The following is a 13,778-nucleotide window of genomic DNA, read 5'->3' as shown; positions in this document are numbered from 1 at the left end:
TGCCTCAGTTCTCCTGAGAAACAAGATGGTGGCCAACACTTCTTGGTTTGGACTGTTCACAGACGACTGCCAGCCAATCAGGAGTGCGCGCAGACCATACCGAGCATGGGCTGCATTGATTAGCTGTGAACAGTCCAAACTAGGAAATTTGGGCAGCCATCTTGTGCTCGGTAGACAGAGACACAAAAGAAGCAGAAAAACAAACGTGTAGAATGCAAAAAGGGGGCAGGGTAGAAACAACCTCACCCCCTACGGCTGCTCAGGTGGTCCCACAAGGATAATAACATATTTAAACGTTATCCGCTAATGGAATTAGCATTAAGAAAACCTTTGAAATTTATTGAAAGAAATCATAGGTTTCACGTCTGATATAGTTAGGAATTAGCATTTAAAAAACCTTGCAAATTCACTGAAAAAACCATAGGTTTCAGGCCTTATATAGTTAGGAATTAGCCTTCCGCGGGAGCTTTTAGCTGCAAATCTCATTTAGCCCTGATTATTTTGTTTTTTAGCGCTTGAGTGCGCTTTTTAAACCCACCCTCTCCTTACCTGCTCTGGGTTCTTGCCCTTGTTCCCTCCGTCCCGCGCAGCCGAGTTGGACGCCGCAGCGGTAGCTCTCCCACTCGCTTCCCGCCTTCAGCGGGCGCCCTCCCGGCCACGCCCACTTTTCGGCCACGCCCTCCGGGACGCTATTTAACAGCTGATTACTAGCTGCCTGGCCACAGGATCACTCCCTGCCTTCCGCGGGAGCTTTTAGCTGCAAATCTCATTTAGCCCTGATTATTTTGTTTTTTTGCGCTTGAGTGCGCTTTTTAAACCCACCCTCTCCTTACCTGCTCTGGGTTCTTGCCCTTGTTCCCTCCCTCCCGCGCAGCCGAGTTGGACGCTGCAGCGGTAGCTCTCCCACTCGCTTCCCGCCTTCAGCGGGCGCCCTCCCGGCCACGCCCACTTTTCGGCCACGCCCTCCGGGACGCTATTTAACAGCTGATTACTAGCTGCCTGGCCACAGGATCACTCCCTGCCTTCCGCGGGAGCTTTTAGCTGCAAATCTCATTTAGCCCTGATTATTTTGTTTTTTAGCGCTTGAGTGCGCTTTTTAAACCCACCCTCTCCTTACCTGCTCTGGGTTCTTGCCCTTGTTCCCTCCCTCCCGCGCAGCCGAGTTGGACGCTGCAGCGGTAGCTCTCCCACTCGCTTCCCGCCTTCAGCGGGCGCCCTCCCGGCCACGCCCACTTTTCGGCCACGCCCTCCGGGACGCTATTTAACAGCTGATTACTAGCTGCCTGGCCACAGGATCACTCCCTGCCTTCCGCGGGAGCTTTTAGCTGCAAATCTCATTTAGCCCTGATTATTTTGTTTTTTGGCGCTTGAGTGCGCTTTTTAAACCCACCCTCTCCTTACCTGCTCTGGGTTCTTGCCCTTGTTCCCTCCCTCCAGCGCAGCCGAGTTGGACGCTGCAGCGGTAGCTCTCCCACTCGCTTCCCGCCTTCAGCGGGCGCCCTCCCGGCCACGCCCACTTTTCGGCCACGCCCCCCTGTTCTCGCCTCCCACCCTCACTACTTAACATGTGCCTCTACCGTTCGCGCAGCGGACGGGCGCAGCGGGCGCGCCGTTTGCGCGCCGAAGGCGCGCCTAAGGCAAGCCCGTCTGCGCCCGTCCGCGACCGACCGGGACCAGGGGCCACAGACTCTGCCCCTCGTCTGGCGTATTCTTCGGCCCAACTCTTATCTTTTCCTGCCTCTGTCCCTCTTTTCCCATCTGTAGCTCTACACTTATCCTCGAATGGCATCTACGCCCCCCCCCCTCCTCGGAGTCGTTTTGCCTTCTTCTACCTCTCCAATCTCTTCTCCGCCCCCCCCTCCTCGTGCTTCCCCCGGCTCCCTTGATGCCTCTGCTATTCTCTTGAACACTCGCTCTGCCGTAAAAAATCAAACCGCCCTCTTCAACCTACTGGATACCGACCCCCCGGACTTTCTTTTCCTCACTGAGACTTGGTTTTCCTCCCATTCACTTCCCGACCTTCTTGCTATTCTCCCTGCAACTCACTACGCCCTTCGTGCCGACCGCCCAGATGGTAGAATTGGGGGTGGCGTGGCGATGATAGTCCGCCGTTCCCTGCAATTCCAGCTCCTTTCGCATCCTGGCATCACCAACGTTGATTTTCTGGTGGCCCGCTCTCTCAACCTCCCGGTTCCCCTCACGGTGATTCTCCTGTACCGCCCCCCTCAGTACATGTCCTCTTTTGTGTCCTCTTTGCAGGATCTCTTGGCCACCCTGGCTGTAGATAACTCGTCGCTAATCCTGCTGGGGGATTTTAATTTCTGGCCGGGCGACCCGCAGGAGGACCCCCTCTCGAAGGACTTCTCCGCTACTCTCGGCGGTCTCAATTTCTCATCCCACGTCTCGGCCCCCACCCACACCCATGGTCATACTCTTGACCAGATCTGGTCTCTCCGTTGCAATCCCCTGGTGTCTTCTATCTCCCCCTGTGGTTGGTCCGATCATTTCTTGATCTCCTTCTCCATCCCCTTAGGTCAGCCCGAGAAAGCTACTTTGCCCAAGAACATCTGGGCTCGGTGCTGGAATAAGGTTGATCTCAATGATCTCTCCTCCTCCCTCTCTCTATCGGCCCCCGCTCTGACCGACCTCTCTGTGGAAAATCAGGCGGATGCCATTCACACTTGGCTTTCCTCGGCTTGCGATCAGGCCGCTCCTCTTAAAAAGATTCGATCGGCCCGTCTTCACGACGCTCACAGGTGGTTCTCCGATGATCTTAGATCCCTGAAGCTCGAGCTTAGACGGTCGGAACGTCGCTGGCGTCGCACCTATTGCCCCACCCTCCGCTTGAAATACAGGGCCCTTCTCAACAATTACAAATCGGCCATCTTGGCAGCCAAATCCAAATACTTCTCGGACCGCGTTGCCCTTTCGGCTAACAAAACTCGTGAGATCTTTTCTCTGGTCCGCAGCCTTGCTACATCTGACCGCGCTGGTCTTTCCCCCGCTCCTTCGCAATCCCTCTGCTACTCGTTGAACACCTATTTCATTGACAAAATAACCACCATTAAGGCCAACATCCCGATTGTTCCTCACCTTGATCTACCGGACCTTCCCCCTCTCTCTTCCCCCGTTTTTGATCACTTCACACCCATCTCACCTGCGCTTTTTCTCGACCTCCTTGTTAAGGTCAAGTCCGGCTCCCCGGCGGACTGCGGACCTGCTCGTATCCTCAGAACTCTATTTACTAGCTGTCCTACCCCCCCCTAACCTTTCTCAACTCCTGTTTGGCTCTGGGTTCTGTCCCCTCTTTCTTTAAGTCTGCCATTGTGCTTCCCATCCTGAAGAAAGCTGGCCTGGACCCCTCCCTTCCATCGAATTTTAGGCCGATCTCCCTCCTTCCCTATTTAGGGAAGATTCTCGAGAGCCATGTAACATCTTGTCTCTCTTCTTACATTGAGGAGAACAACATCTTGGCCCCCCGCCAGGCCGGCTTTCGACCGGGCCACTCCACTGAGGGCGTGGTCCTTGCGGTCCTTGACGAACTGAAGAGCAAGGCCGATGGTAACCTCCCTCAGGCCTTAGTCCTTTTGGATCTGTCCGCTGCGTTTGACACGGTCGATCATGCTATTCTTCTTGACCGTGTCAGCGCAGCGGGCATCCAGGGCGTTGCCCTCTCTTGGATCACGTCCTTTCTGCAGGGACGTTCACAGGCAGTCCACCTTTCCTCTTTCTCTGCCCCTCCCCTCCCGGTCACGTGTGGGGTACCCCAAGGCTCCTCTCTTTCCCCCCTTCTCTTTAACCTCTATATCCGCCCCCTCATCTCTTCGCTTCTTGAGCTGGGGGTCTCAGTGTATAATTACGCTGACGACCTCCAGCTCGTTTTCGATCTATCTTCCCCCACTCACTCTCTCCCCAAGCTCAGGTCGACTCTTGTCTTTATTTCTCAGTGGATGAGCTTCAATCATTTGAAGCTCAACCCCGATAAGACAGAGCTTGTCCTCACTGGTGGCCCCTCCAACCCTTGGTCCTCTGTCCACTGGCCCCTTTCTTTTGGTCCTCCACCTTCCCCGGTTCCCTCTGTTCGGACCTTGGGCATCAAGGTCAGCAATGATCTCTCGATGCACGCGCACATTAGTTCTGTTGTATCCTCTTGTTTTCTTTCCCTCCGCCTCATCCGTAAGATTTCCCGTTTTTTTTCTGTGGAGGCCCTCAAAGTTATCATCACTGCCCTTATTACATCTCGCCTGGATTATGGTAATGGCCTGTATGTAGGCATTCCTACCTACGAGACTCGTCGTCTCCAGGCCATCCAGAACCAGGCGGACCGTCTTGTCCTTCGTCTCCCGAAGTTCTCCCACATCACTCCCGCCCTACAAACCCTTCACTGACTTCCCGTTCAGTTCAGGTCCCAGTTCAAACTTGCCTGCCTGGCCTTTCGGGCACAGGCCCGGTCCGCCCCTCTCTTTATCAACTCTCTTATCTCTTCCCACGCCCCTCCCCGTTCCCTCCGATCTTCCTCCGTTTCTCTCCTTCACGTTCCCCGCTTCCGTAAGTCCCGAACAGGGGGCACCCGCTTCTCTGTGCGTGCTCCGCAGATCTGGAACTCTCTTCCCTTCCCTATCCGCTCCATTCCCATCTTTTCTCACTTTCGGAAAGCCCTCAAAACTTTTTTTTTTCTGCAGGCTTTCCCGGGCTAAAACTCTCCCGCACCTGTTAGGCAGTTACTGATGTGTTCCTCAGCGCCAGGAAGCCGCTTGGCCACAGAGCGCTTTATAAGTTTCTTTTTCATTTCATTTCATTTCATTTCATTAGCATTTAAAAAACTTTGCAAATTCACTGAAAAAAACATAGGTTTCAGGCATTATATAGTTAGGAATTAGCATTTAAAAAACCTTGCAAATTCACTGAAAAAAACATAGGTTTCAGGCCTTATATAGTTAGGAATTAGCATTTAAAAAAACAATTGAAATTGCTCCTATACAGTTAGTTGTAGCCATGTTGTTTGTCGGAAGAGCAGAGTCACAAGAAAACAGTAAAACAAAGTTGAGAAATAAGGAAAGGGGGCAGGGTAGAAACATTCTGAGCCTATAATATTGGTTAGGGGCTGGTACATGGATCTTTAGGCTCAAATTATATATATATATTTTTTTTTAAATGGTGGGGTACTTGTGCAGTACTTGTACGCGGTGGAAAAGGTGAACAAAAAAAGTAGAAGTCCGTTTTATTCATTAGGTCCCAGGGGGGTAAATTACGGGGGCATTTTTTCTGCATAATGGGGGCTTGTAAGGTGCCCCGAGCACTGGGGAACGGCACTCCTCTGGTTTGATTTTGAGGTATGCAGTATGCGGGGGGTTACGGTCCTACTCCCCGCAGTCTTGGTGAGCGGCACCCCTCGGGTCTTTTTTTTTTTCTAAATGTTTTGAGGTCTCTCTCTCTCCTCGTACACGTCACGGGGAACACCACCTTTCTGAGGCAGTGATATGTAAAATGACCTTCCAGCTCCGGGTACGTACATTGTCTGGAGTTTTTTTATTAATGTTGGGAGGGTGGGCTTGCTAATACGTCCTTGTAAATTCCCATGGAAGTGTATGTTCTGGTGCTAACACGGGGTTCTATGGGAAATAACAAGGCCATATTATGAAGCTCATTATCGCCGTTTTATCAGCAGTTTCTTGCCAATAAAACTGCGATCATTTTAACACCGGTCCTTGATAATATGCATCTAAGTTTACTGGTGATAAAAAAAGAGCAATGGTCTATATTGTCAACAAAAGGCGATACATGATAATGGGCTTGATGATATGTACTTGTGAAGAACCATAGCAGCCTAGGTTAGAATCAGAACCCGGGCTGCTATGGGACTTTACAAGGGCCTATTATCAAGCACATTATCGCTGCTTTATCGGCAGTTTCCTGTCGATAAAAGCGGCGATAATGAATCGCCTTTCATATCTAAAACTTTCCTTTTTTTTGGTCTAGCAGTTGTGCTCTCTTCGCATGCTCAGCGTCGTTTCGAAGTTCAGGTTTTTTTCTTCAAGTTCAAAAAGCAAACCTTTGTTTATATCAGTTAGTAAATCTTTCCCTGTTCGTGTGATTCATCCGGTGCTGTACTTTTGTACAGTATTAATAGTCATATTTTTTATATATTTATTTGAAAGGTAGTGCCGAGGTGCCAAACGTTGATTACGTACTCCGTCCACCGCCATTTTAGTAGTTTCTCACAGTTGTATTTATTATATCAGTTAGTTAGAACTCAGTAGTTTTCAATCCTAGTCTTGAATATCTTACTATAGTATTTCAATATTATTTTTATTGTGGACCGTCAAACCCCTCACCCACAAAATAAAAGAAGTATGTAGCTTTTTTTAATTAACTTTTATTAAACAATAAATATAAACGAAACTCAATTATAACTATATTAGAACTGGCAAAATAAGTTAAACAATGTTATAAAGAAATTGTGAAATGGATTCCAAAAGGTGTCCGATTGGTAATCTGCAAAAGAAAAAAGAAAATTAGAATTTAGAATTATGTAGATGTGAGTAAATGAGCTGAAGCATTACAAGTTGTGGTAACTCTACAGTTTTACTTGTGCAGTGTTGACTCGTATATTCCTGTTCTGTTATAGTGCCACGTTCAAGTGGTGTCTATATGGAAGTGCCTATTGCGTTACTGACGCCCGTTATGGCGACTTATTCCTAATGCATTCCTATGAAGAATTTGTAGATCTAGGCCTCTGTGCTTACCGTTGTATAAAGCTTGCGGCCAAACACTGCAGCCACTGGGATGGACAACTTCAGGTGGGCTGATCTTCTACACGTCCAAGTAGACAGCAGTGTCTAATTTTAAGAGAGATAGAGAAATGATGTCACAGAGAGTGAGAGAGAGAGAAAAGAACATTAAAACTGTGTCGCAGTCTGGAGTTGAGATTTTTTATTGAACCAGACGTAGATTTACTAGCTCTTTGCATCACTTTACCCATTTTAAAAGTGACTCAAAAGTCGTGTAATAAGGTTGATGAACTGTTTGTCAGACTGTTGTAACCTATCTGTTGTCACTGCTCTGAGGTAATTATACATTTTACAGAGAAGCTGCTGTACACTACGCACTCTGGGCCATAATATCAAGCCTTGGGCGACAAAAATTATTGCCACTTTATCGACAGGAAAGTGTCGCTAAAGTGGCGATAATGAGTTTGACAATATGCTCTATGGAATTCCAATCGAAGCTCATGTCAGATGTCCTTCACATCTAACCTGAGCATCGATTGGAATTCCATAGAGCATATTATCAAACCTATTATGGCCACTTTAGCGGCAGTTTGCTGCCGATAAAGTGGCGATAATTTGGTCACCAAGGGTTGATAATATGGACCTCTCTCGTTTCACAAATAAAGCCAACACTACAGTTTTACGAGTGCAGTGTACCTGGTACATTTTACTTGTAGTGCCGCGTTCATGTGGTGTCTATATGAAAGTGCCTACTGCGTTACTGACGCCCCTTATGCCGAATTATTTATAATGGATTCCTATGAAGGATTTGTAGATCTAGGCCTCTGTGCTCACCGTTGTATAAACTTTGCGCCAAACACATTTGGAAGTGGAGTTCACAACTTAAGTTAAGCAGATCTTCTACACGTCCAAGCAGACAGAAGTGTCTAAGTTTAAGAGAGAAAGAGAAATGATGTCACAGAGAGTGAGAGAGAGAGAAAACAACATTAAAACTGTGTTGCAGAGTCTGAAGTTGAGATTTTTTGTGGAACCAGAAGTAGATTTACTAGCTCTTTGCATCACTTTACCCATGTTAAAAGTGCCTCAAAAGTGGCGTAATAAGTTTGATGATCTGTTTGGCAGACTGTTGTAACCTATCTGTTGTCACTGCTCGGAGGGGTGTACACCTGTTACAACGCATTTTTTACTCCGCACTACCACTACAACGCGACCATTACTCCGCATACTATTACAACGCATTGCGCTGGGGGGCGCTCTAGGATAGGGAATAAGTTTAATTTTCTATCCAACACCTTCCCTAGTGTCCACGGGGACTGGAGTTGGAATAGAAAATTATACTTACCACTATCCAGCACCTCTAAGCGCTATGCGTTGTAACGGTATTCGTTGTAAATACCGCGTTGTAATGGTATGCGGAGTAAAAGTATGCGTTGTAACGTCATACATCCCTCGGAGGTAATTATACATTTTACAGAGAAGCTGCTGTACACTACGCACTCTGGGCCATAATATCAAGCCTGGGCGACAAAATTATCGCCACTTTATCGGCAGGAAAGTGTCGCTAAAGTGGCGATAATGGGTTTGATAATATGTTCTATGGAATTCCAATCGAAGCTCATGTCACATGTCCTTCACATCTAACATGAGTTTCGATTGGAATTCCATAGAGTATATTATCAAACCCATTATCACCACTTTCCTGCCGATAAAGTGGCGATAATTCTGTTGCCAAGGTTTGATAATATGGCCCCCTCTCCTTTCATAAATAAAAGTTACACTACAGTTTTACGAGTGCAGTGTACCTGGTACATTTTACTTGTTATAGTGCCGCGTTCAAGTGGTGTCTATATGGAAGTGCCTACTGCATTACTGACGCCCGTTATGGCGACTTATTTCTTATGCATTGCTATGAAGGCATTGTATATATAGGCTGCTGTGCTTACCTTGTATAAAGAGTGCGGCCACCGGAGTTCATCATTCGACTTGAACTCTGCTTCTATACGTCAAAGTATTTTCAATAAGTTGCAGAGAATTCCATTGCTCGATAGGCAGTGGTTGCTTCTGAAGGATGTTTGCTGAAGGAAACAAAAGGACGTTTTGATTAGTCATTGTAAAATGAGTTGCGTAACTACTATCAAAAGTAAATTTTAATGTGGGTTCTTAATATTCCGTAGTTAAGACTGTTGCAGCTCCAGCAAACAAAGGAAGATCAATAAGTTGATAAAGGCCTGGGACGGCCTCGTGACGCAGAAAAAAAAATACTATCATGGAGGCCTAAGCACGTGGCGTAGTACAGAAATACGACACAGAAATTTAAGCACGCACAATTTTTAGGATTAGAGGTGTATAGGACCTCGTGACTTATAAAGAAATATTTCAATTATGTAAGTACAATTTAAAACCATTGAGGGGTAGGAAAGGCATATGAAGGATAAAAAAATAGTATTATGCATATACCATTTACAGTGGAGGCTGATGTTGTGACGTCTTCTCTTACCTTTGTTTCTGTTGTCTTTTGTCGTGTCTTGAAAGGTTGCAGTTTTGCTGAGTTTGGGGTGTTTTCGACAGTCTGTCTGTCATCGCAGCAGAGGCAGGCAAAAGAGAGCATGCTCACGTCAGTGCGGCATTATATGGGAACCGCGGGGGCTGACCAAACCAAGCCCAGGGCCGTCATTGGTAGTGTTTTCGCGGTCTATAAGAATAATGGCCCCGGGGGATCATCACATTGGCTAATGTATTGGTTTCCAGGCTAAATGATAGCAAGTATGCTTGGTGGTGGGATGTGGGTAGTGTGGGCGGGCATGCACCGCGCATGTGCAAGTGTGAGTGTGTGCACCAACAATTAACAACAGAGAGAGATGGGGGCGGTCTTATCATGTGCGCAGAGGCAGGCCCAGAATCGGCTCTGCAATGAGTCAGCACTTCTAATCATTGTCCTTAGCGTGCCCTGAGCTCTGATTTGTCACTGAGAGGGTGATCGCACCATAGTTTGTACTGTTTATCATACTCGGTGTGTACCCGCGCATACGATACGAATATGCTTTGACGTTACGCGTCGCATTAAAGCTTCGGTGTGACATCATGTACAGCGTTCTGTACGCAAAAGGGGGCAATGTTTCTACTTGGTTTAAAACATGTATATATTTAATGTAGAGACTAAGGGCAGACATTTGGGATAACTATGATTTTTTTAAAATACTTTTAATTATCCTATATTACTTTTAAAAAGAATTACACAAATCGCAGGAGAAGATCATGCGTACTCGTATTGAAAGAGCTGCCCAAGCGCATCATAGGCGTACGCAAAGCCATGTGACTTTAAAAGTAGAGATTTGATTGGTTCATAACTTTTCCTATTGCGGGTGTTGAAAGTTCCATCCCATTATAATTATTCGAATTTGACTTTCTAAGAAGAAGCATTTCTTCTGAGAATCTTCTCAAATAGAAGGAAGATCACCATAGTAAGAGCAATGGAGTCATCTTCCATCAGTTCTTCAGAGGGAGATTTCATTCCTGAAGAAGCTCCAAAGAAGAGGAAAGAAGCTCTAATTTGGAAGTTTTTCACTTTTCTAGAAGGTCAAAAAAAGGTTAATGCTGCAAAAGTAACCGGCAAAATTTGCCAAACAACTCTTTCAAGGGGTGATCCATGTAAAAAATACTCCTTTCGCACAGCAAATATGGTGCGATAAGTGAAGAACTTACACCCCAAGAACTTTGCTCGAGCTGAAAGACGGAGGTTGCACGAGAACCCACCTGCTGCTACACCAAGCACATCATCTGCGGCAGTATTTTCAGCAAGCAGTCCACACCCACATATTGATTCTGACTTTTTCTAAAGTAAAATTTCTTTGCATTTATTGCGATAAACTTTTGTGTTATGGGAAACAGTCTATCGAACTGATAAAACGCAGGATACAGGATCATTGCTGTCCTCGACATTAGTTGTTCTTTTTTTCATTCTTTTGTCCCGGTTGGAATTTGTTGAGAAAACTCAGAAAAAATACAAAACAAAAAAAACAGTTCTTTTTAGAACTACCTTCACTGGTCAAAGAAAGAACTATATTTCTATGTTAGTGTGTAAAACTTTGTCAGAATGAATGTGTAGTTCATAAATGAATGAATGAATATATTACTAGTGTATGTAGAATGTGAAAGTGCAGAGCTATAAGGAAGTGCTATAGCATAAATCTATAAGGTGTTTACCTATAGTATACTGTAGTAGAACTTGAATGTAACATATGTACATAAATATGTTAGAAGTCTATGCTTCAATTTGCATTGCTGGTGAAACTGCCTGGGTGAATTTGTATGTGTTAGGGGCGGATTTACAATCCCCTTGTGCCTCTTTTACACAGCCGTTGCGTCATTTTTGTGACACAGCGGTGGTGCAAAAGATGTGCCATGGTGTGTGCTATTAACAATGTGACGCATCTGGAGGGTGCATTACATTGTAAAGCCATGCGCCAGAAGAGGCTTTCCTGTGCAGAAGGGGGTGCAGCAACGCCTCCTAAAAGTGACTGAGTGAAATGTATAACATTTCATTCAGTCACTTTTGAGCTTTTGAGCTTATGCTGCGTCAAAACCTTGCACATGTTTGAAGCAGGTGTAAGGATTGATACAGCTTTGTGAGCATAGAGCCCCAGAGCATTGCTGGAGTTATGTTATACTTGCAACCGAAGTCAAGCAATAATGAATCCAAAAATTACTTTGCAATTTAGTTTTGTTATTATTTTATAATAAGAATATGAAATATAATATAAAAAATTACATACATATAAATATTTATATTAAAAATATAAGAAATTAGTGTAAAAAGAAAGACATAATAATTATTACATTTACAATTTATCATTTACAAAACCTATGAAATTCACTGAAAAAAACAGGCTTCACACACGTTATAGTTAGGAATTAGCATTTAAAAAACCTTGCAAATTGATTGAAAAAACCATAGGTTTCTCACACGTTATAGTTAGGAATTAGCATTTAAAAAACCATGGAAATTCATTGAAAAAAATCTAGTTTTCACACATTATAGTTAGCTGAACATTTCTATCAACAAAACCTTTGAAATTCCTCCGTTATAGTTAGCTCAGCTAACTATAACTTGCGCCCCCGCAATGCACTGCTAATTACATCACATATAACATCACTCATGACATTGTCAGTGACATCACTCATGACATCACTGATGGCATCTCAAATAACATCACTAATGACATCACTGATGATATCATCCTTGTGAAAGAATGGCAGACCTATTTTTGGCGAAATATAACCTTTGATACACACCTTCAGAAATAGAAAGTAAAAATGAAAAAAAAAATGGAGATACCAATACCACTTACCAACAACCTATTCAGTAATTCCGCCATCTACATACGCATGCACTCATTCACCAACAGTTCTCTATAGTCACTTATACATATTCTCACTCATCATATGCACTCATATACTTATAAATACTGTTACACACGGACACTCATTCATACAGTTACACATACACATACTCACATATGCAAATAAACTATCACACATCCATTTGTTTGCATATACAGCTATACACACACCACTACACTTACTTTTACAGAAATGTACACATACTTACTCTCTTAAATAATCTGTGATAAAAACACATACTTATTTATACAGGAACATTTTGAATTTGTCACTGTCGTATATCCTTACTTATATACATCGATACTCACACATGTTTAAAACATATGCACTTAGTCATAAAGACACTATTGAGGCAGTCATTCACTCACTAGCACACCCATACACACATTCATCCACCCATGCAGTCCTGCACACATGCTGTCTTCAAAACACATACAAACAGTGAGTCAGTCATTCATGCATCTGTGCCCTAAGTAATACCCGCCACCAAACCATACAGACACTCATTCTGATACTCAAAAAACCAACTAATAACCCATATAGACACACGTGTTGCTACTCACCAACCTGTGGAAAAGTAAATTTTGCCATGTTCTGTGTCCCTACGTGTTCCCCATCCTATGTTATATGTGCATGATCGATATGCATATGTATTCCCCTCTGATCGATTAAAGACGCAATTATAGTTGTGTCCATCTCTAGTATGCCAGTTTCCAGTTCTCGTGAAAGCTACGAGTATAAGGCCTATGTAAACCTATGTTGCCACGTTTCACAGTGTGCACGTTAATTCAGAATAAAGTCCCCGTTTCTAGGCCTCAAAAGGGCCCGGACACCAGATTCAGCTCCTGTCTCCTGAACCCTCTCCGAGGAGCGATACAGCCCCCACCTGCATCCCTGACCCTTCACTTACTTCCTGCCTCACAGTGCCCGGCTCGGCCTGGCTCTGCCTGCCTGTCTGCCAAGAGTATGTTATGCTTCTAGTTATCAGTCCAGCTCTCCTTCTCTGCATTCCTAAGCTACTGAATCGCATCAATAGTTTCAGTCATAGTCTAGCCTTTATGTCTCCATGTAAGAGAAATACTGTATTAATGGTCATCGAATATTCCTCGCACACGCAATACATGTAGAATAATGCATGCACCAGTCTTAGAGTCTGTTAGCCTTTACCCTGATAAATTTTGGATTCTATCAACATGTTCTCTAAACACCAGATACCAGATAGGCTTTAGGTACATGTCGCCCTGACACTCCAGACTTTAGTCTCCTCTTCTAGCGCAGAAGTCATAGCCCCCAGTTCTCCCTAGTAACACGTCATTGCCCGTTTGCGCGCACCACTAGGTTAGAGGTCCCGGCTCCTTAGGTAGCCCCCTCCATGTTTTCCGCCCCATTCATGACACTTCTGTTACGTTCACATCACATGTCTATGTATACGCCCTGTACACGCCTCTTGTTACACCCACTTTATGCCTTATCTTTCGCGACTGCTACGAACCACGCCCACTGCTACGCCTACTGTATTGAATGTAATGTAATTTGTTTTAGTATTTTTTATGTTATGCACTGTTATTAAAGCCAGCTTTTTGCTCATCCAGACCCTGCCCCCTGGCAGCTGCCGTACCATCCCATTCCCATGCAGGTTATCCTGTT

At 45.0% G+C, this 13,778-nt stretch overlaps 1 long non-coding RNA gene across 4 annotated transcripts in view; it reads left to right on the top strand.

The window, feature by feature from the left end:
* Positions 1-13,778, top strand: part of LOC144780855 (uncharacterized) — an 800,768-nt gene that overhangs the window by 122,242 nt on the left and 664,748 nt on the right. The window lies entirely within an intron of this gene.

This window comes from Lissotriton helveticus, chromosome 9, assembly GCF_964261635.1.
Source record: "Lissotriton helveticus chromosome 9, aLisHel1.1, whole genome shotgun sequence".
NCBI classification, from domain to species: Eukaryota; Metazoa; Chordata; class Amphibia; order Caudata; family Salamandridae; genus Lissotriton; species Lissotriton helveticus.
This window is presented reverse-complemented; position numbering and strand designations above follow the sequence as displayed.